At 44.1% G+C, this 6,000-nt stretch overlaps 1 protein-coding gene across 2 annotated transcripts in view; it reads right to left on the bottom strand.

The window, feature by feature from the left end:
* LOC103118983 (ADP-ribosyl cyclase/cyclic ADP-ribose hydrolase 1) overlaps window positions 1–6,000 on the bottom strand; it is a 28,540-nt gene that overhangs the window by 21,255 nt on the left and 1,285 nt on the right. The window lies entirely within an intron of this gene.

Genomic DNA, 6,000 nt, shown 5'->3' on the forward strand with positions numbered 1-6,000 from the left:
CACGTCGCTGGTACACACCGTGGGATCTCAGCTGTACACTCTTTCTGTGTCACTTTTCCTTTAGTATTTTGTTTGTTTGGTTTTTTTTATTTATAAAAAGGAAACACTGACAAAATCATAGGATAAGAGGAGTACAACTTCGCACAATTCCCACCACCAGATCTCCGTATCCCATCCCCTCCCCTGATAGCTTTCCTATTCTTTATCTCTCTGGGAATATGGACCCAAGGTCATTGTGGGATGCAGAAGGTGGAAGGTCTGGCTTCTGTAATTGCTTCCCCGCTGAACATGGGTGTTGACAGGTGGATCCATACTCTGGGGTTTTTTTTGCTGCCATTTTTATTTGTGATTATAAAATGACAGATTATAGTCCCACACTGCACCCACCACCAAAGTTTCCACAAAGCCTTACAGTTTCTTTCTTTCTTTTTTTTGAAGTTCATGTGAATCAGGTCTCGAGAGTCCACGAGGATGAGTGAAACTACCCAGTAGCTGTTTTCCATCCCTTACTTCAGTAAGCACAGTCACTTGCAGTTACACCCATTTTGTCCCAAAGGACACAATATCTTAGATGGCAGAGTCATATTCCATGGAATATGCGTCTCCTAACTTCTTTATCCCGTCATCCGCTGATGGGCATCTAGGCTGCTTCTACCCTTTGACTGTTGTGAATAATAATGCAGCTACGAACACAGGGCTGCCCATGTCCCTTGGAATTACTGCTTGAGTGTCCACTGCATAAATGCCTAAGAGTCCTAAGAGTGGGATTGCTGGATCCCACTCTAAGGTGACTCCATGTTTATTTGCTTAAGGACTCTGCGTCCAGTCTCCCAAAGGGGCTGCCCCAGTCTGCGTTCCCCCCAGCAGTGGGGCAGAGTTCCCTTTTCTCCACAGCCTCTCCCACACCTGTCATTTCCTGGTGTGTTGATGGAAACCATTCTCTCAGGTGTGAGATGGAATCTCGGTGAAGCTTCAATGTGCATTTCTCTAATGACAAGTGAAGTGGAGCATTTCATGTGTCTGTGGGCCGTGTGAATCTCGAGAAAACTGTCTGTCTAGTTCTTTGCCTTACTTTGTATTTTTTTTTTCTTTTTTGGCTGAGCTGTACCAGTTCTTTTTAGACAAAGAAACCCAGGGTGATATATATGTATATATATATGTTTTTCTTACTTTGTTTTAATGATAGAGATACAGAGGATAATAAAGAGAGAAAGAAAATAAAGAGCCATGCTCAGCTCTGTCTTATGGTGATGCTGGGGATTGAACCTGGGACCTCAGAGCTTCCGGCATGAAATGAAAGTCTTTTGCATAAACATGACTGACTGGGTCTCCTGCTTTTCTCTGTGTAGTTTACTTGGCATGTGTAGAAGCTCTTTAGTCTCGTACTATGTGCCCCTAACCCGGTGCACTGCCACCCCTGACTCTTCAGTTTCGTGCGGTCCCATTTATTTATTCTGTTTTCATTTCCCATGCCCGGGGGTTGAATCTCCAAAGACACCTTTGGTGTGAAAGTCCTGCAAAGTTTCACCAATGATTTTTTTCTACAGATTTTTAGAGTTTCAGTCCAAGGCTCAGGTCTTACATGCACTTTGACTGGATTTTGGTTCATGGTGTTAAGTGTTGGTCTGATTTCACTTTTTTACATGTGGCTGTCCAATTTTCCCAGCACCATTTGTGTTCCGTGCATTTTTTAAAATTTATCTAGAGTATATGTGAGTGTAGAGAGAGGGAGAGAGAGACAGAGAGAGAAAGAGACTGGGGAGAAAGCATAATGGTTCTACAAAAGACTCCTGCCTGAAGCTCTGAGATCTCAGGTTCAGTCCCCAGCACCACCATCAGAGATGAGCTCTGGTCTCTCTATCTCCCTTTCTCGGCATCTTTTACCTAATTAAAATAAAGTAAATAAAAATGTAAATAGGTTTAGAGTGCAATGTAATGACTTGAAATAATGTAATTCAATGAGAGAGAGAGAGATCAGAGCACCATGCCCTATCATCTATGTTCTTCCATTTGCTGTGTCCTTTTTGTTTCTAAAGGGCTGGCATAGAAGGTAGGGCCTCACATATCAAAAGGAGGTGCCAAATTGCTGGGCCATCTCCTTGGCTAATAATTTTCATATTTCCCCAATTTTATGAATATTTTATGAATATCGGAATATTGCAGATGCTACCGTGACACCATCCTGACCTCACCAAGTATCCTAGGACCTCCCCTCCCAGAGCCCTGCTCCACTAGGGAAGGATAGAAACAGGCTGGGGATATGGATCCACCTGCCAACACCCATATCCAGCAGAGAAGCAATTACAGAAGCCAGACCTCCCACCTTCTGCTCCCCATAAAGATTTTTAGTCCATATTTCCATAGGGATAAAGAATAGGGAAGCTTCCAGTGGAGGGGATGGGACACAGACAGAACTCTGATGTTGGGATCTGTGTGACTTTGCACCCCTATTATAATACAATCTTTTTAATCACTAACAAAAATTATACTAAAAAAAAGTTCTGACCTTTATCACATCTTATAGCTCCCTGGTGCTGTGAGCACGTTCCTCCACTCTTTCTAGAACGATTTATTTTGCCCCAGGCCTGGCAGTGGTGCACCCAGTAGAGCGCACGAGGCCCCAGGTTCCAGGTCCTGGCCCCCACCTGCAGGCAGGAGTTTCAAGAGCAGTGGAGCAGAACTTCAAGTATCTCCCTCCCACCCTTTCTCTCCTCCCTTTTCTCTTTCTGTTTCTCTTCAGAATAAAGGGGAAAAGGGGAAGATGGCCACCAGGAATAAGGAGTCACCATTCTGTGCAGGTATTGAGCCCCACCAACAATCAGGGAGCCAAAAAATAAAATAAAATAAAATAAAAACCCATTTCAGTAAAGTCTTCCTTCTTGCATTACATCACTGGATGTCCGAATACTCCCCAAGACACACTTTCTCACTCTCTACTCTACCTATCCCCTGCTTTTTTTGGCCCATGCCTCCTCCCGCTAGCATAGAAATTCCATTATGAGTGAGTTTAGACTGTTCTGCTTGCTGTTCTTTTGCCAGGATCTAGAAGAGTTTGTGGAAACTCAAAAATACTTACTGAATAAATGTGTTCAAGTGCCCACCAAACCCAGAAAGAAAGCCAAAATGGTGAACAAATGGACACACAAAGTACTAATTAGAAAGGACACATGCACCCCCTGTGTTCATAGCTGCATTATTCACAGTAGCCAAAGAGTGGAATCAACCTAAATGCCCATTATCCGATGACTGGATAAAGATGTTAGGATATATATATATATATACTCCATGGAATACTACTCTGCCATAAAAAATATGATATTGTGTCCTTTGGGACAAAATGGATGGACCTGCAGCTGATGATGTTTAGCAAAGTCAATAAAGAGATGAAAGACAACTATCATGTGGTTTCACTCATATGTGGAATCTAGAGATCTGATTTACATGAACTTGACAAAATCCAAACAAAACAGAAGCAAGCAAACTGTAAGACTTGTGAGAACTCTGGTGGGGATATTTCAAAGGTGGGAGGGTAGAGATACAGAACTCTGTGGAAGTAGACATTGTAATCTTACAGTCATGTAAGTAACTGTCAATAGCAAATATAAAAACAGTGGACATTTTCAACGTCATGTTGAGACACTGTTTCATAGCTTCACCAGGATGAATTGGTCACCAAGCAGAATGTATCTTTGTCTTTGCTTTTTGCTATTAAACTCATAAAGTTCGGTGCTAGCAGGTAGACTTTGCTAAGAGATGTAATTGATTTCTGTCGGGTAGGAAAGATGTCCCCAGTATCTAGGCCGTTCTAATTGCCTGGTACAACATTAACTTTTAAAAAATATTTATTTATTCCCTTTTGTTGTCCTTGTTGTTTTAATTGTTGTAGTTATTGTTGTTGTTGGATAGGATAGAGAGAAATGGAGAGAGGAGGGCAAGACAGAGAGGGAGAGAGAAAGACAGACACCTTCAGACCTGCTTCATCGCCTGTGAAGCGACTCCCCTGCAGGTGGGGAGCCGGGGGCTCGAACTGGGATCCTTACGCCGGTCCTTGTGCTTTGTGCCACATGTGCTTAACCCGCTGCGCTACGGCCTGACTCCCCCAACATTAACTTTTATGGCTGACCTAGCAGGCTAATCTGAAAGACTTTTCTCCCATCATCAGTGTCTGCAAGTCTTTGAACTGACTTGGGCAGGTTAAAGATCCCACCACGAATGACTGAAGAACACTTAGACAATGGATGGATGGAGCTCCTCTGTTGTAAGTGGCATGCTTTTGGCTTTTTGAAGCCTCTACCTTTGAAAATGCTGGTGGCAAGAAAGACAGTGGGAGAAAGGCAGGTCTTCCTCCATCTTTTATCATTTTGTAGAGGACTCCACCTCCATCCTCAAATTATTAAGCCTCTCCATCTCCCCGTCAATAAGAGGTTTGCCCCAAGTCTTTCCTGACAGGTTTCTGCTAAGATTTCAAAGAAAGGAGCTATTAATAGAGGGTCAGGTGATGGCTTATCTGTTTAAGTACAAATACTACAATGAACAAGGACCCAGGTCCAAGCCCCGAAATCTTCATGAGCTATAAAGCAGGGCTGCGGCTGTCTCTTTGTCTCTTCCCATCCCTCTCAGTCTCTTTTTGTCTCTATCCAGTAAGTAAATAAATGAAAGTGGTCCTGGAGGTGGTGTAGTGGATAAAATATTAGACCCTCAAGCATGAGGTCCTGAGTTCAATCTCCGGTAGCACTTGTACCAGAGTGATGTCTGGTTCTTTCTCTTTCTTCTCCTACCTTTCTCATTAATAAAAAATTAAAATATTTAAAAAATATTTATTTATTCCTTTTTGTTGCCCTTGTTGTTTTATTGTTGTAGTTATTATTATCGTTGTTATTGATGTCCTTGTTGTTGGATAGGACATAGAGAAATGGAGAGAGGAGGGGAAGACAGAGAAGGGGAGAGAAAGACAGACACCTGCAGACCTGCATCACCGCTTGTGAAGCGACTCCCCTGCAGGTGGGGAGCCGGGGGCTGGAACCGGGATCCTTACGCCAGTCCTTGTGCTTTGCACCACCTGCGCTTAACCTGCTGCGCTACTGCCCGATTCCCAAAATTAAAATCTTTTAAAAAATAAAGAAATTAAGTATCTTAAAAGAAAGAAAGAAAAATGTCTGAGTACATTGGAGACAACCTAAAAAAAAGTAATTCCCAGCCTCTCTCCCTTCAGAATTTCTCAGTGGACTTGTGACAGCTGTTTCCAGAGGTCTCCCTGAGCTCCCAAGAAGAAAGGAAGCAGGGCAGTTGTGAGTGTTCATTGTGATAAAAAAATGTTTTCTTCTGAGACAGCATCAGTGCTTCCTCTAGCTATTAATAGAATGGAGGAGAGGGTGAGGTGTGGGCAGGGCCTCAGCAGTGAACACAATTTAACTCTTGCAAGAAAAAGAGCACGAATTCAGAAGACACAGAGACCAAATATCCCCCTGCCCCTGTCCTCGACCAAATATCCCCCCTGCCCGTGTCCTCTTTTCTTCTCTCTCTTGTTCTGCCCATTTATCTGAGGTGCTCTCAGGCCTCCCAACCAGCCTCTTCTCCCAGAGGATTCTGTCCTCAGAGGTACCTTCTCCCAGGAGTCCTGGCAGCACTGCTGAGGGTAGGTAGAGGCCATGTTCTACACTTCTGGGATCTTCCGAAGCTGGGCAGTCAACCAGGCACAAGGCAGATGGAGGGGGAGGAAGGTCTCAGCACACACAGCTGAGACCTGGGATTCCAGCTAGCTCCCCACCTGACCCGACACATGACCTTGAATAGTTACCTGGTGCAGAGGGTCTGGGGAAGAAATGAAAGGTTCCAGGGGCCAGGTGGTGGCGCACCTGATTAAGTGCATGTGTTACCAGGACCCGTGTTTAAGCCCGTGGCCCCCACTTGCAGGAGGGACAGTTTCATGAGCACTGAAACAATGTTGCAGATCTCTCTCTCTCTGTCTCTCCCTCTCCACACCCTTTCCCTCTCAATTTC

Source organism: Erinaceus europaeus, chromosome 3 (assembly GCF_950295315.1).
Source record: "Erinaceus europaeus chromosome 3, mEriEur2.1, whole genome shotgun sequence".
Taxonomy (NCBI): Eukaryota; Metazoa; Chordata; class Mammalia; order Eulipotyphla; family Erinaceidae; genus Erinaceus; species Erinaceus europaeus.